This window comes from Lathamus discolor, chromosome 3 (genome assembly GCF_037157495.1).
Source record: "Lathamus discolor isolate bLatDis1 chromosome 3, bLatDis1.hap1, whole genome shotgun sequence".
NCBI classification, from domain to species: Eukaryota; Metazoa; Chordata; class Aves; order Psittaciformes; family Psittacidae; genus Lathamus; species Lathamus discolor.
In genome coordinates, this window is record NC_088886.1 from 60,574,386 (window position 1) to 60,592,050 (window position 17,665).

Consider the following 17,665-nt stretch of genomic DNA (forward strand, 5'->3'; position numbering starts at 1 on the left):
AGGATTTGATGCTGAAACTGTGTGTAATTGTTTAAAGGAATAATGGACTGCCATGTGCAAGAAGGATACTTGGAAAGTCTAGGTGGATAAATATAGTATATGAGACAACTAACTTAGTAAGTAGGCATTTGAACCTGGCTTCTAGAACATATTTAGGTCTTTAACTGGCAACTGCTAAGAGTATGTTTTTATGATTTAGGCAACTCCTTGGAAGAATAATTTGGCAAGTTCTGCCTAACTTTTAACTTTTTTCTCAGTGTGCTTGCTACCTTTAGACCACTGAAAAGGTCGTGGATTTGCCTTCAGCCAGTCTGAAGATTTTCCATGCTCTGACTTGCTGCTTATAGCAGCTTCTGTGATGAAGCAGTGCATTAAAGAAGAAAGGTGTTTTTTTCTGAAAGCCTAATCGAAGCTCAGGGGAGGTCTCAAAAATCAGGATTAGTGCTTTGAAATGGATTCACTTGCAGTGGCTGTGCTATGGAGGTTTTACACTGTCCTTTCCATTTCTTCAGTTTGGGATACAGGTTTCTGTGTGGTAAGGAGATCAGCGTGGCCAAACATGGTGTTGCATGAGGGAGAAGAGTAGCATGTCCTTTCTGCCTGGAGGTGGCTGGCTCTGCATGTCCTGCTTGCTCAGGCAGGGGCTGAAGCCGTATCACTTTCATGGGCCCGTGGGTGAAATGTTTGTGTCTTCCTTGAACTTCCTTTTCTCAGAAACATGACTGAAGATTTCTCAGGTTTATGCTTATGCCAGCAGTTCTTTATCTAGGTGCTAACCTGCCTGTGATGGCAGTTCCTGGGAAGAAGTATTCCTGTAGTTAGCTGAAATGTTTCCACTGTGCTTATAACAGTAGCTGTCAGCGGGAGAAATACACTTGTTTTGTCTGAACCTTTGAAATTGGTTGATGAAAGCAGTTTTGTGTACTCTAATAGGATTTCACCAACTGGAAAGCAGTAGGAAATTGTCCATCCTATTTCCAACCCAGCAAAAAGCCTAGCCAGGGGTGTGGAAGTTGTGTATTACAAAAGCTAGGTTGTTGCCCATATTATCAGGTGCTCCAGGGAAGCTAGCAGAAACTGTTGTTAACGCGGGTGTCTGTCCCAGCTTGCTCAGGCTAGCTTTTCTGTTTGTTTGACAGTGCTAAGACTGGGTTATGCACACTATTTGTGCAGCCAGCTTTTATGCTGCTAAACTGTAAGGTGATACGTGGTAGGGGGCTGGGGTCTGTAGCTGTTGAGCACAGGTTTTATATTCCTCCCAAACAGCTGAGCTCTCAAGTGCAGGGCTTACTTCTCTCATGACACCTGGGGGAACTGTGCTCTGTTCCCCACCCACTGCCACCAAAGCAGCAAACTCTTTTGATGCATAAAAAGGGAAGATTCTTGCTATACCTGGGAGTCAGTTTCTATTTGTGAATAGCCCCGAAATCACCTCCAAAAGGCAGCAGAGAGCTTTACCTAGTTTTCCTATCCAGGGCAAGTGCTATTTGCCAGCTCACCTGAAGTATTTTAACAATAGTTGTTTTTTACTGTATTATCCGTTCCGTGGTTCACCGTGGAGCTCTTTTGAAACAGGTTGAGTGCACAAAAGTGGAGAAATATTTGTATCCCATTAGTTTCTCAGTCTTGAAACACAGATGACAAAGCCGCCACCTAGCAAAGGTACATAAGGGCTGTTGTTCTAGAAGAGCGTATATGTGGGATGTGTATGTATGTGTCCTCTCTTTGCCCAAATTCCTCTTGCCATGGGATATGCCAGGATAGCAAATCTAGAATTACTATATGTGCATGTTGAGTGCTCATCCATGTGCTTACAGCCCAAGGAGTGTTGTACAGTACAGTCATTCCTGTCTCAGGATTTCATGAAGGAGTAAGCTTGGGTTGGACTCTGCAACTGCAAGAAGATTTCTCGGCACTCAATCAGATTCTTTGAGTAAAGATCACCTAAATCAGTTTTCTAAGTAACCTGAAACAAGCGCAGAAGTAAATCTTCTTGCAGACTGTCCACAGCTTGACTGCTTCCATTTGGAAATAACTTCCCCCTGAGGCTTCCTCTCAAAAGGCCTTCCTGATGAGAGCATTTTCTTCCTTGTGCTCTAGCTAGTGTTGGAGAGGGAGGACTTGACACTTGAGGTGTAGTCGTGCTGTAGTGACAATATAAATCACAATAGGAAGGGTGCAGCTGCCGTTTGTAAAACTTGCTGGATGAGCACTAGTTTGCCTGCCTGGATAGTGATTGGCTGTGATAAAGCACTGGTTGTCAGTGTAACACCCAGCTGGAAATCTTGCATTGAAATTGAAGGATGGATTCTTTGAACATTTGAGAGATGTGGGATGCTTGGTGTGCCAAATACTTCAGGCAGGATGAATCCACCCCTTTCCTAACCAGGATATTTCCTGATTTATGAAGTTATTTGGGGATTGTCATGAGAAGTCTGTTTTCTGGATTGAAGCCCAGCCAATCCCAAATCTGGAAATAACTGCTCATGAGAACAAAAAGAGCAGTTATATTTGTCAACTATACTATGGTGGGTAAGCAAAATTTAGAGGCTGTTGCTTAGTGCAGAAAGGATCTGAGAGCAGCTTTCTCTTAGGGAAGTCAGTAGTATTACTTACATACAGAGGAGTTTATATGGCTCTTTACCCCTTCTTTTCGTGGGAATATGTGCTTGTATTTGGATGTTTGTGAAAGTTTAAACCAAACCAAGTTAAAATAGATGCATTGAACTCAAGCAGGATATTGTATCTGTATGAGCAATGACATCTTGAATTGTGCTGAAAATAATTTTGTAATCTGTGCAAAAAAACCCGTAAACCCCTGCTCTAGATCGGAAGCAGAGCTAGTGAATTCCAAAGATGTCAGCTATTCAGTTCTTGGATACTTCAGGACTTACGGCATAGTGCGTGCTGTTTAATATCTCAGCCTCAAAAAGAAAAACTCTTTCATGTGAGGTGGTCTCTCTGGGGTCGGTGAGGGGAGAATATGAGGGGGAAATGACTGGGCGTTAACAACTTCCCACAGGATAAAGCGCAAAGAGTCCTCCCTTCAAACAAATCCAGTTACTGGATAAGAACAGGAACTCTGAATCTTAGTGGATTTCTGCAATTAAGAATATAGGCATCGTGCTCCAGAAAAGAATTAAGCAAGTGTTTACAGTGGTGAGGGAACTCTGAGTAGGAGCTGGTTAAACCAATTCATTTTGGTTATTGGCCTTTCTTCACCCTTCTTATTTAAAACTAATTTAAATGTACTAACAGCTAAAGTTAGAATTACACTACGTGTCACGTCATCTTTTCTTTTTTTCACCCTCCTTGATGATGCAAGTTGAAACAAAGGGTTAGTTGTTCAGGCTGTCTTTAAACTCCATAAAAGTTCACATGCTTCTAAGCCATGCTTTTAAATCACACCTCCAAGCCTGTATAGGAAGGTTACAGGCAAGTTTTGGGAAAGTCATTCTTCATTCTGTTCAGCACACAGATGGTGTCAAAGGAGAGGGAGGAGGAATATAAGCATGCGGGTAATATTTGTAAGTGCTCTGCTTGGTTAGAGATGGAGCTGGGACCAGTGCCTTGAGGTCATGTAAAGAGATACCTGGAGCTTTTTGCCCCCAGGTCACTAGATCAATGCAGAACATGCTTAATGTGCTAAAAGCTCATCTCCATCTGGTCAGTACTTTCAATGCTGCTCTTAGGTGACAGATGTCCTCTCTGCAAATGCAACTATCCACAGGGCACTAAATAGACCCTTATTTCTTTTACATGTAAGATTGAATTAAATAGAGGAATTCAGCTAAGTGAATGGCCAGGTCATTAATGATGTCGTTACAGCTTCCTCTCATGATTTCTGATTTCATCAGCTACTCTCTTTGTCATGCCATACTGCTCTACCGCTCTTTGTAAATCAAATAGTGATGCTAGAATGGGACACAGGTACAGTGTGTCACCATTGTTGGATCATACCCAAGAGCTGTGTCAAAACTGCAATTCTAACCTCCATGGATCATCTCATTTTAATTCTGTGATATAAGGAGTATCCTAACTTGTATTTAAGTGGTTCTTGGATGCAAGGACCAAAAATGTTTAAACTCATGCAGGTTAGAAAAGCTGCCTCAAAGGCACATGAAGTGGGGAGTAGGCAAAACCCAGCTTTTTAAATTAAGACTCTTTCACTTCAGTCACAGTGGGAGTTGCTTCAGTAGCTTGAGCAGATACTGGGTGCTCTTATTTTTCCTTTCCTTTGTAGTGGCAGCTCTGCAGAAGGTTTTTATGAGGACTGTTAAGCTAGCCTAGGAGACAGGAGCAGCTTTCGATATACCAGATGGCAGGAACACAGAAAGAGATGCTGCATTCATACCAGAAAGAAACATGGATCTGGGCTTTAGATACGGAGTTCAGCTTTCTCAACATTCATATAGTTTAGTAGGTGGGGTTCTGGTTCATACCTAGTGTTGCCCTTGTTGGGAGGGAAGGGAGGTGTGTCTGAAGTATGTTCTGTTAGGGGCATGACTCCATTAACAAGTCGGTGCAAGGCGAGGGTGTGGATCTCTGGCAGGTCATGGCTCTGCTCAGCCTGCCCCATGCTTGCTCTTCTCCCGTGGTAGGGTGCAGTGTTTCAACCTCAGCAAAAATGGGTAAGCTGCTTCATGCCTGCTGTATGACAACATGCCCACGGGTTTCATGGCATCCTGTAAATGTAAATGGAAACATACCTTCAAGATTATAAGGTAAAACCTGTTGTGTTTGGCTTGAGAGGAGCTACAGTATTACAGCCTGCTTCAGAGGGGAAGGTTAGTGCGCATCTCTGCCATATTCTGGAGTCAAAAGTATTTGCTCTTTCGTTTGCTTGCTACAGCAGTCTTTTTCAGAGGCAAGAACAGTGCCATCACATTGGCAGGAGCTCGGGTACAAATGCTGTGCAGAGCCTCCATGCATTAACCCTTTTTCTCACACAGCAGAGCAAGCATCCTTTCACAATTTCTTTATTTTTCTTCTGACCATTTGGTGCCACCTTCCCTCTTCATCTCTATTCTTCTAGTATCAAGGAAAAAACTGTAATCACAGGTGCTCAGCTAACTCTCAACCTGAGAAAAATGGAATTAGTTTATTTGGCTGGAAGCCACAGAACTAGATGAACCTGTCACAGGATTCTTAGCCATTTATGAGAAAAGTCTGGGTTTAGTTTCAACAATTTAGCCATGAAATTCAAGCACGGGTAACAGTTGTGGTTCATGGTCTCAGGAGAGGTGCTCTAAAGGACTTCACTTGCAGCTCTCTCCTCAGAGCCCTTGTGTCAGTGGGAGGGCTCAGACCAGGGCTATAGCTCACCCGGCTGTCAGGAGATCAGGTGTCGTGCTGAGGAGTGCTGCTATGGGATTGATCTCATCTGGAGAGGATGGAATGGGACGTATGTCTCTGACAGTAAAAAGGGTTGGGCTGTTCATGCAAACTTGTAGCTCAGAGCAGTTGGCTTCACTGGCAAGAAGACAGAGGCTCTGGTCCAATTAATCTTTGTCTGGCCTTGTGTGGTAACACTGCTTGGTTTATGTGCTGTGTCTGATTGCATCCTGGTAGAAAAAGGAGGCAGCAAGAGGACACTGGGTGGTACCTTAGTTCACTGGCCAAGAATCTCCATTTGCCTTCAGGCTTTTCCTGGCTTAATTTTGCATGGCTTCAGTGAGGCTGCACTGTTATGCATTTAATTTATAGGGTGCAGTCTCAGACAGGTTGTTTCCTGGGTTTCGCTGGTCCTCATGCAATATGCTGTTCCCACGAACAGGGAGATGTGGGAGCTTTAGATTGTAGGAAGCTTTGACAGGCTCGACGGATGTTCCAGAGGTTCTGAAAAAGCAGATTTGGAACCATGACTTTGGGGAAACACCTTCTTGTCACGGGGTGATCTTCTTTGTGAGAATTGCTGTACATGAGCACGCGGCTGCCCCATTTCTAATCTTTCTAACTCTACCTACGTAGGTACAAAGTTTAGCATGATCAGGTTCAGCAGCTGCAATGCCTCTTTACCTGTGCAGTCAATCCTCAGCAAGAAACAACAAACGTGTCCTTCGGAGTTGAGGAGTTGGGGTTTCTGTTCATTGGGGTTTTGAGTAAAGCAGCAAGAGAAATCCCTCCTTTTTTAATGTGAGGATTCTGACAGGGTGGAGTAAAAGGGCATGGTTTATTCTTTTGTTTCATTTTTCTCTCCTTCAGAGAACAGATGTTAGTTATGTTTATGTCATTCCAGTGCTAAACACTTGCCTTGACTTCAGCAGCAGCATTACTGAGGAAAGAAAATGAGAAAGCATGAAAAGTTTTCTTCCATGCAACAGAGCACGTATGAATTACTGCAGAATGTTGACTTGCACTTCTCAATTTTGGCAGGAAACAAGGCAGGAAATCCTTTATTAAAAACCTTGTCCGAACAATTTCTAATGGCACAATGTAATTATGTTGGCAAGGGACTCTGGAAAGATGCTCGAGCTTCCATCAAGTGGTGACAGCATCTCTATATGCTTTGCCAGTTGTTGCTTCTTGCCCCACACTGACATTTCAAGAGAACACTCAGTGTCTGCTGAATGGGGGCATGGAGGTGAAAAAGTAATAGAGCAGCATTTTCAACTCCAGCACAGTCTACTTTGGCACGCAGCACACTGCCTTCTCCTCAGGGATTTGTGTGTTCTGTGGAGTGGGCTGGACTGAAGTTAAGCTTTTGCAACTTTAATTGTAGCGTTTGCTGTACGAGTGTGTTTATCTGTATAGATGTGTGTGTAATGACTCGCTTTGTTCTGAAGCTTTTCTGCGTGCTCTCATCCATGGACAGTTCAAGCTATGTACAGAAGGCATCACCAGTGCTGTGGTAACATTCATGTTCTTATGCCAAACTCTCTCCTGGTGTCAGTCGCCCTTTCAGAACCCAAGGGCACAAACTGCCTCAAAGGTACTTCAGATTAAATCGTAAGGAATCTCACCAAGTCTGGTCCTGATTGCCCAGTTATAAACATTTATCTCTGTTGTTGCTAGGCTGTTAACACCAAATGCAGACCTGGGATTTAGTTTGAGTCAGTGCCATTTGAACCTTACGTAAAAACACTACAAATAAACCTACCAGGCTAAACAGAAATCAGACGTGAAATTCCTTCCAAGGAATCTAAATACCTTGGTATATTTCCTGTAGGTAGCCTCCCAGTTGAGAACTAAGGCTTGTTGCTCCTTGTCTTGAAGGTTTTTTTTCTCTCTGTATAACACAATTTTACTGTTCACTGCTACTCTCCTACTTTCAAATGAGAGGTGGTGATCAAGCAACTCTGTCATCATCCTGGGTTCTCATGCCCCATTATCCTTTTACTTGAAGGCTGTATCACTGTTTTTCAGGATGACCAAGACTGTTCAGTTGGTTTGTAATTTGGACATGGAGAAGGTCTGGTCTACTTCTCCTTTATCTGGGTAGGGAAGAGCAGCAGGGAGTCATTTGAAGTCAGGGAAAATGAATTAATTCCCAAACCTCATCAATGGTGCTGGACTGCAAAAGCTAACACTAACTTTGCCCCTTTGTGCAACATTTATTTCCCCTACAATCAAATGCCAAATCCCACTCGGAGTTGTCTGGAATTGCTATCTTTTCATTTTCCTTCTGAGGATGGGTAGAACCAGTAAGAGGCAATACTAAGTCCAGCTTCCACTTCAGTGACTCATCTCCTGTTTCCGACAGATGGTTGCTTTCTTCATTGACTAGCCTCTCCACAGATTCCCAGTTCGGTACAGGACAGCCACATGGCAGCGTGGGATACAAAGAAGATAATAGGACACTTCCCTTGTAAATCCCTTAAATATGCCCTGCAGATGGTAGACACCATAAAGCAGGGAGGAGGGGGAAGAGGGAGAAAAAGCCTACACACTTAGATTATGTTACCTGAAGAGCATTGCTCTATTGCATTGGTAATTGCTGGTCCTTGGTGTGATTTTGGTTCAGGCCAGTCAGTGATCTCACAAACAAATTTGGGGCATTGCTCAGGAAGTCACAAGGGCTGTGACCACTTCCAGTGGACCATTTGCATGCAAAAGAAAGATCTGGGAACTTCTAATTCACTGTTAGGTACCTTATCAAGGCTCCATCTTTAGACCATGGCTGGTTTAGGTCAGCTCTGAGGACCTTACCTCATGTCTAATGGGAAGAGCAGCATAGGGATCAGGTCTTCTTTACAGTAATGTCTTTCAGTGTTGTGGAATGACCCCTTTTTGAGAGTGAAGTGACACACAATGGCCTTCTCCATGTCCAAATCACAAACCAATTGAACAGTCTTGGTCTTTTTGGAAAACAGTAATATAGCCTTCAAGAAAAATGCTAACAGCGTGTGAGAACCCAGCATGATGACAGAGCTGCTTGATCACCACTTCTTCTTTCTTAATGCTCCAGCAGGCATGCCTGCTTCTTCCTTTGCTAAAATACCTTTGATCTTTGAACAAGGAAAGAGGAACTGAAAAGTTGTTTGCAAGCTTACAGACCGTTGGCAACACTCAGAAATAGGCAGCTGGCCTGTGGTTTCCTTGGGTTTTGTTTGTTTTCCCATTTCAAGGAGGAAGACAAACACTTTACATCCTGCTCTGGGGGAAGCATCTGTATGGTGGGTACACAGAGTCCTCAGTGGAGATGAAACCTTTAAAGCATCTCACAAACACCCAAGTAACCCAGTGGCATGTGCAAGGCAGTAGAATGCCCCTTCCTGCCCCATCTTTTGTCCTCAGGAGGTGCAAGCAAACATCACATCATCCCAGAACAGGAGCCTCAGCACCACGAAGGATAATGTTACCCAGCCTTGTTCTCAGTATTTTAATAACTCTATTTTGATGCTTGTTTTGGAAATAATTAGAATTCTACTCAAGCCTGTCCAAGCAGAATTGGTGCCTTGGTAACTGAAGAGCTGCTTCTCTCTCAAGTGTTTTAATGAGATGTAGTGCAGCATGTTTGTGAGGATTGCAGGCCATTTGGACTGCTTGGACTTCCTTGAGACTCTGGTATTTACAGAATGCGTTTGATTGACCTTCACCTTTAACTGGCCCAAACTGGGTATGTTTTAGATGAAGCCAGTGATGTAACCTTGCTGCAAATGAGGGAAGAATGGGAATTGTCCTAGAAAAACTAACTCATTTTGTATCATCTAATCACACTGAATACCATTTGTCCCAGTGTAAATTTCATGGAGTTCAATTCTAGAGCCATCCTTTTCTGCCCCTCTGATTTAGGAAGCACTAAGGAGCACAACTACCTGGCCCATGGAGCTGCACAGCTGGCACCTGCCTGCTTATTGATTTTTCCAAAGCTGTGCCTAACAAAATATTTTATGGCATCCAATGATCAGTGTAATTACACAATAAAAACCCACTACATTTATTTTTATTTCTAAGCCATAAAAAGAAAAATGGGTGCATTATATACTATGCATAGATATATATAACATATATAAAATTGTGTTTAAATGGGAAACAAGCAGCTTTCATCATCTTTCTCAGTGTGTTAGGGTTTTTCTCTCCTCACTTGCAAAAGACAGAAGGTCCTGAAACAAGCAAGGAGTGGGCAGGAGGTAAAGCTTTTCTAATAGAAGCAGCAGCGTTTAGTGCCTGCAGCCATGTCTTGTTTTAAATGCAGTCTGTGCATTGTTGTCAGTGGAACAAAATTATCATATAATTCTTGGCTAATACTTCGATAACCAAATGAGTGAATATATGAAGACTACAAAATGGGCTAAAACATCTACAAGTTTCCTCTTGGAGAGATTAGGAGCAGGAAACGTGATTCAAAGTATTGAATAAACTATACAGGAGTTGATCCAAACTGAGAGTGCTTTGGTGGTATTCACCTGAGGGTAGTGATGTGCATCCATAAGACAGAATTAAATCTCCTGCTCTGGTTACTGTCACCTTCTGTAAGGTGACTCCTCACTAGTGTGAGGAGTTTTTCATACTACTTGTAGGCAGAAGCTGCTGTCTGGGGGCAAGTATTTTCAAAGCCTATGCCAGTGACAAGCCTTTTAAACACTGCCTTTGCCTCGGAAAGCTTATATTGGAAATTCTGTGCTTCCTTTATCTGTCAAAATAGGTGGTGGTGAGCAAAATGAAAATCATTGTGGATTTCCTACCTCATTTGGAAAGTCTGAGTCAAGAACTGTTGCTCTCAAAGTGTACCAAGACTGCATGCTAGGTCCTAGCCTGTAGCTCCATGCTGCAAAGCTCCATAGTTCTGCTCTCAGAAGTGGCAAAGCAAGGCTTTTGAAGGCTGGGGGCTTCATTCCTGGGAGCACAAACGCATGGTTTCTTAGAAAGTACACAAGTGTAATGTAGAAAAATAGATTAGTAGGCCTAAAAAGTACAATATTTTAATAGCTATAAAGTGACCATTTCTTGAAAAGGGGCATAAGAGAGACTGTTGCTTAGTGGGCACTTCGAGTTAACTGGGAACAGCAGGTTAAAATTCTCCTACGCTACTTCTGCCCTTATTTTTGTGTGGCATGCTGGAGGATTTGCAGTTCAGAAATTAATAGATTAGTAGTGAGTTGCAAAGAATAATATAATTTGTATTATTACAAAGTTTTCCTTGCTAGTCATAGAATATCATAAGCTATGTAGTTTAACTTGGTGCTATGTTTTTAGGCAGAATTACTACTAAGAGTAGGCTTGGACTTACGTCATAGAAATCCCAGTAAGCTCATGTTTTTTCCTGCCTGGGAAGACTGCTGAATGTCTGATATAGCCAAGCCCTTTATAACTGAAAATTCTGGATACATAGGTCATTTTTTTTTTCCTTTTCCTTGCTTTAATTTCCTTTTCCTTTCTGCTGTCTGAAGCTGCCACTTCTTATTGTCTGGTCTATCTTTTGTCAATCAGTTTTACATATGAAACTGTAAAATACCTCTTATTTTTATGCAGAGTACTTAGAAGGGAACAGAACCAATATCTTCCCTATTCCAATAAAGCCCTCGGTTAACCCTTGCAGTTTTTGACAGGTGGCCTTTAAGTAGTGAGTAATGTAATAAGGAAGGATTGGGAGATTTTCTGTGAAACGACAGGATAGATAAACCGCAGACAATTCTTATTTGCCTGATGCATCTTCCCCACAGGCCTTTGTTCTTCAGATATTTGATATTTGATAGCTAAAACATTAAGGAGAAATGTGCTTTCTAGCTTTGCCATTTGAGTTCTCAGACTGCTGTGTGGAAAATGCAGAGAAGAGGTAGGCATGATTTCCTCTTTTTAATTAGGTCACTGATTTCACTGCCTTTGTACAAAATGTGTTTGAGCTGTAGCTGAGTCACGGGCGGACTTGTCAAGGCAGCTTTGTTTATTTTGCTTAGGTTTGCTGGCTGGACAGTTGCATTAGCTGCTAGGAAAGAGGAAGGCTCACGTTCTTTTAAATGAAACATCACTTCTGCACAGTTCGGTGATCTTGGCCCTATATGTCCTGTGAAAATCTTTGCACTTGATACTGTTGGATGGTCCTTCAAAGATCTGTTTTATGGGCTGACATTTACAATCCAGCTATGGTCAGTGTCAGGTTGTTGAGTACAGTCTGTGAACTATGAATGTGGTTGGTTTGAAGTAAGGGTTCGAAGAGTTAAATATGGAATGAGTTGGGGTAAGAAATGGAAGATCAAGAGAAAAAAGCTAGCAGTGAAAGTGGAATAATTGCAAGTGGGTACCTTGCAGCTTATATTCAAAAGCTGGCATATCATGTCATGGTAGCTTTTATACCAGATGTTGCTGGGGAACTCTTTGTATTGAAGAGAAGTCACCCAGTAACTCTAAAGCAAAGTGTTTTAAAGAAATGGATGTGTGTGTGTATGTGTATGTGTATATATATATATATATATATATATATATATATAGTCAGAACAGTTTTATCCTTGGCTGTTTCTAAGGGAGCTAGGGAGGAATAGTGAGGTGGGAGAGGAAAAGGGAGCATTTAAGGGAGACATTCTTTATTCCCCTCTGATTCACTACCAAAAAAAAACCACTTGTGAAATGTGCATATGCCACATTAGGAAAGAAGGCCTCAGTGATTCATTTTGTTTGTCTTAGTTGAACAGTAATAGGAGAAACAACTTATTACCTTAATAAACTAGTTCAATGTTGTATAGTAAACCATTTGCAACTGCCATTACGTTTCCTCAGTCCAGAGTTACCAAACCTGATTTTTACATCCATGAAACATGGGCAGTCGCTGGTTTTAGGCATTTCAGGTTGGTATATGAAAAAGCAAAAGCCTTTAACAAGTGTGTTTTTTGAAGATATGTTGAAAATGTCATGTCTGAGGTTTTGTTTGGGTTGCATTACTAACTGTATGTCCAAGGATACTCTCTCAGACATGGCTGGTGTCTCATGTGCAAGGAGAAGGGGGAGAAACAGGACATGATGAGGTCTTTGCAGGTCTGGTTTATTTCATCAGAGCCTGTTTAACAAGCAGAAGGTAGCCAAAGCATGTTATTTTGTTGACCGTGTCCTTCTCTTTGCTGAACCCATGTGGAAAGGAAGTGGAAATGTCATGTTTGGGTTTTCTCTCTTTTCAGTACTTGGCTGTTGTGTCAGCTTCCTTTCAAAAAGCCCTTGTTTGCATGGAAAGCTGTGTGATACAAGCACCACTGTTTGTGTGGTTGATTTAAGGGGATTCTACTGTTGCTTCACTGTTGTGTGTTTCATATAGTTAAATTTGTTCCGTTTGTAAAGTGATTTTTTTTAAATGGACTTTTAAAGTATTGCATGTAAGGTCTATGAGCGGAAGTAAGTGACCAGATATTTGGGCTTAGAACCAAGTCAGTGACAGAGCTTTGTTTTGCTCTGTATTAGGTGTGCATTCTCTAATGAAAAAGGTCTAAAATTAAATCATGTAACAAAAAAAAAAATATGTAGTTGAAATAGGTTACTGACAGTTGAAAAAGACACCATAACCTTCTCTTTCTGGCAGTTATTCTGAAGTGAAATTTAAGATGATGGAATGATTTGGTAGTAGATTTGTATAGAAAATAGCATTACTGCAACTGTGAGTAGTTTTTCAAAGGCATTGGTGTTTGTCAGAAATCCTGCCTGTGAAGGGATGGGGTTTGGGTAGTGGTATCGGACTGCCATGAGCTCTGTTACTACAACACATTGACCATACCTTTGGTTACTCTTGCTACAACAGACCATCTGTGTGAAGGTTTCAGATTAAAAGTGTTGGGGGGAAAGTAGAAATATAGCTATAGAAATGCTTCTGTTTCAACAGAAAAAAAATGGCTGTAGTGGAGACTCATAAATCAAAAGGGATCCTTTCTTGTGTATGTGAAGGCAGTCGTGTGGCCTGAACCTCTCAGTCATACATACTGAAATTCATATTTCCGCTGAAATTACTGCATTTGGCTTCAGAAAGGAGCACAGATTTCACAAGTTTGTGAAATGCCACGAACTCTAAATACGTGGGAATTCTGTGACTGCAAAACAGTTACTAATGCAGCACAAGCTCTAAAGGTCATCATATTCTTTTAATGCAAGAGAAATAGCATCACGGAACTCGGCAGACACTATGGTGTTTTCCTAACATTTGATGTGCCACTCAGTAATAATCCAATTGTAGGAGAGAAAAACAATGGTCACCGGAGGAGATGTATTGTCATTTTGGGCATGTCATCATGATAGCAAAGGATTGTTGTCAACTTTGGTTTTGAGCAAAAAACATGAAAGAAAGGGAAAATTCTCTGTTGTGTTTTTGTTGTGTTGGGGAGGGAAATGAAAAGCAAGTCTGGGCAGGACAAGAGGTTGATGAAGCCCAGTAACAATGGCTGAGACTTCTTACTGAGAAAATACCTCTTTGCAAAGTTATTAACACTGACAGGCACTTTTCTAAAGAAAGGAGGACTTTTGTGGCCTCCAGAGATTGGGAAAGAGAAGATAACCTTGGTTTTTTAGCCAAACTATGAACGAAAACCCCGTCAATGTGATGCTGTTCTTGTTACCTGCAGCAGATGGTATTTAGCCGGTTTGTAGACATGAGCTGGTAGACAAGTCTAAACAAGTATGCATTTTTACTGGGTTGTTCATCATTGTAACAGTTTGCCAAGACTCTGTCAGAGTTATATTAATTTTCTTCATGCGTGGTAATTTTTTTTTGACTGCCCAAAACTATGTGCATTTTGTATACAAAAGCATCTTTATAGCCTCACAAATATTTGTAACATATGTTGGCACTAGACACATGAGAGCTAACGTACTCGTTCTGGACCCACAGAGCTCCCTGCCTGGAGAATGCCCTTTGCTTTGGGAGAGCTGCATCCATTTAGCTTCCTGCATGGAAACACTGGCATTTTCAAGGGTGCAAGAACAGATGTACAAGCACTGAACTACAAAGAAGGCCATAACAAAAGGGCAAGAAGCCAATAGCAAGTTCACTGGGTTTTTTTAGTCTTCCAGGATGTGGGCAGGAAAGACAGAAATCTAAGCACCCATTTGGCTTCACATTTTCTGCACAATGAGTGTTTTCACAAATGTGTTTAAAACTTTGAGCAGCTGCCGAAGAAACTCATCTCCACTGTCCAACCTGCTCCTTTGCTCTCTTCCTGTATGTGTCTGAGTGCAAACTGTAGTGAGTCCTGGCTAAGTTTTGGGTGGCGTTAGAACATTCCAGTGAAACTGAACATGATATGCCCAATTTTATAGTTGTTTTGTTGGGTTTGGTTTTTTCTTTTGGTTGTTTGTTTGTTTAACAAGCAGTTTCATTAACAATGTAATATCTTATTTCAGAGACTTGCTTTGGAAAATGCTTTTGGTTTTTTGAAGGGAAATTCAGCAGGTTTGCCAGTAAAAGCTTATGGAAAGTGTGTGTGCATAATTGTGGAGTCAAGATGCATCTTTTGACTTGGATTCTTCAACTGCTGTAACTCAATACAACTTTAAGCTGCTCCAGTGACTGTTTTTTGCTTGTTTATGAGTACTGGCAGGTAAGTGGCGAGAGACAAGAGCCTTGTAGTTACGGATTTGCAGAATGTAGCACAAACCATTTGCCAAACTGCTTCAAATACCAGGCCAGAGTCTATTGATGTGTTCAGAGCTGAGGCTTTCTTTATGGAGAGTTAAAAGTTCAAGTTCCCCAATGGAAGCATCCCTTTTGACCAAAAATTACAACAACTCTGCTAGACCCAGCTAACCCCAAGAGGGAATGGATGATGCTGACTGAGCAGTGGTCTGATTTGTCCTGAGGAAAAGTGATGCTCTAGCTTTGGCTGGAAAAGAAATGAGAAGTGCATGCCATGGTGAAGTGAGGTGCTAATCATGACATCTGGCTCCCTGTTCTGTGTTTTCACAGCAGTAACTTCGTTGTGCTGCTTATTCATTGGGATGCGTGTGAATTTCTTAGCTAGCTGTCTCAGCTAATATGAATATTATTTTTTTCAGGCTGAACCTACCCGTTGTTACTGTGGCTGTTCTCCTTTGCAAATACTGTGGACCCTCATTTCCGTTAAACTGTAGTTTCTCTTCTCCCACTGTGGTATGAAGTAACTGCCAGACCAGCGAGCTACTTCCCAGCCCTACAGAAGTTGCCAGCATGACTGGCAGGCAGTCTTATCTAAGTACCTAGCAGCTACTTGTCAGGCAAAATACATAACCGTTTTCAGGGTGGGATTTTTAGGGATCTGAATCCAAACATGTTTTCTGTTTTTAATTTACCTGTTACTTCTGGAGACTTCAGATCTTCAAGTCCAGGCAGGCAAGAAATTGAGTCTAGCTTGCTTGTAGTTACTGGCCACTGGGAAAACGCAGTGGCCAGTGCTGAAACTCTCAGTGACAGATTGTTGTTTCTCTCAGATCTCTAGTATGGTGGAAAGGAAGGCAGTAGATGAGCAGGAGCCCCCTTACTGTAGGGCAGCTTCCTGTTCATGGTCTGTATGGTTTTGAAATGAGCATTAGACCTGTCAGCTGCAGGGTTTTGTCTGAAGTTGGAGGAAGGGCAAAAAATAATCAGCCTAAGTAGAAATGCAAACAAGCCATCATGCTTTTAATCACAGAGGCAGTGTGAGAATCATAAATCAGGGAGACGGCTAACAGAGGGGTTACAGGAAGCACAGATGAGTGGCAAAGCTTAGAGTTTTCTGTAAAGCTACTTTAGCTGCTCACTGACCCTGCGCTGGCCACGTTTTTGCATAGCAAGAGTGCCAAATAGAAAACAAGATTATACAGAAAGAAAACAGCGTTATGTGGATTTTCTCATGCACCCTTCTAACTGCATTTTCTATACCCTGAAATATGGATGCAGCTTTTAACCACATACAGGAACAAAACTCTACACCTGTCTGCACATACAATATACATGCACGTACAATATACATGGAGACATGTATATTGTATATCCTGTTTCTTTCCTTTTATGTTTCTTTCCCTTGCTGCCTCTCAGCAATGAAAAAAGGTTGTAATATGATGTTCTTTTTCCAGTAACAAAACCAATGAAGTTTGAAGAGACAAAAGATTATCATAAAGTAGCTTTTTGGTTCCTGTAGATACAGTTGAGATGCCTCTTCATTTCTTACTTGGGCAAGCAAAGACAAAATTGGAAAGCTTATTGTTGCATTCCTTGCTCTAATGCCTTAGACACAGCTTTGAGCCTGGAACCACAGGCATCAGAACTTAGTAGTCAAGGGATGTATCACCAAAATGTTTATATTTCAGAAAAGTTTGCTCACAAACTTACATTTTTTTCTATGTTCTATCAATTTAATTTCCTTAAAAGTCTTTCCTCCTTTTGCTTTGATGACCCTTTCTTAAGGTTTACAATGATCTTTACCTTTCCTTCTTGTAGAGTAATCCAAAATTGACCTATTGCTGTAATAGCACCTGAGGATTACAGATTTCTAAGGCCGATTTTCTGTTCTATTTTAGTTTTCCAAAGCCTTGGGCTTCTGACACAAGCTTTAAATCCTCAAAAATGTCCTTATTTATAATGTGTCTATAATATAGTGCCCAACTTGAGACGCCTTTGGGTTGATTTTGAGATGTTTCCAAGCTTCCGGCGGATGCATTGCAAGCAGTGCATGTCCAGAGATTTCAGGTTTTCAGGCTTATTATATGAAATTCCAGAATGTGGTCCTTAAAGTTTCTCTGTTTGACTTTCTAGTTTTGCAAATGGCATCAGTAATACCACTGCTGTCCTGCACTTCAGGGTTCCTGCCATAACCTTTGTGTGCTGTTTTGTAACTCTACACAATGACAGCGTTTCATTCGTTATGTTTTTGACATGCAAAAGTATTGTAGCCAACAGTTTCATTTTATGCAGGTAGTTTATTTGGTTGTGTCACTTGTAAAGCAGAACCAGGCACCAGTTCAGGGCTGTGCCTCCAAGTTTGCATTTACTAGTTCAGAAACTGGGTTGAGATCAATCAGTGCTACTGAAGTCTTGCACATGGAGAGGCTCCCCTTTCCAAAAAGCAGGTATCTTCTCTTCCTGTGTCTCATCCCAGTAATTTCTGTAAAATCCACTTGCAACGCCCTGAAGTTTAATGGGTTTTCCAGGATCAGACAGAACACAAAGCAGCTTCAGCTCTGTGGGATACACCTTGAGCAACAAGAGATTCCAGACAGTGCCAGCTGCAGGCCCTCACCCCCTGCACATTTGTGTGTCTCTTCCTTAGTCTATCACAGCTGGAAAGTTGAGTGAGAAAAG

The 17,665-nt window shown here is 41.7% G+C and overlaps 1 protein-coding gene across 2 annotated transcripts in view; it reads left to right on the forward strand.

The window, feature by feature from the left end:
- Window positions 1–17,665, forward strand: part of HS6ST1 (heparan sulfate 6-O-sulfotransferase 1) — a 192,516-nt gene that overhangs the window by 12,156 nt on the left and 162,695 nt on the right. The window lies entirely within an intron of this gene.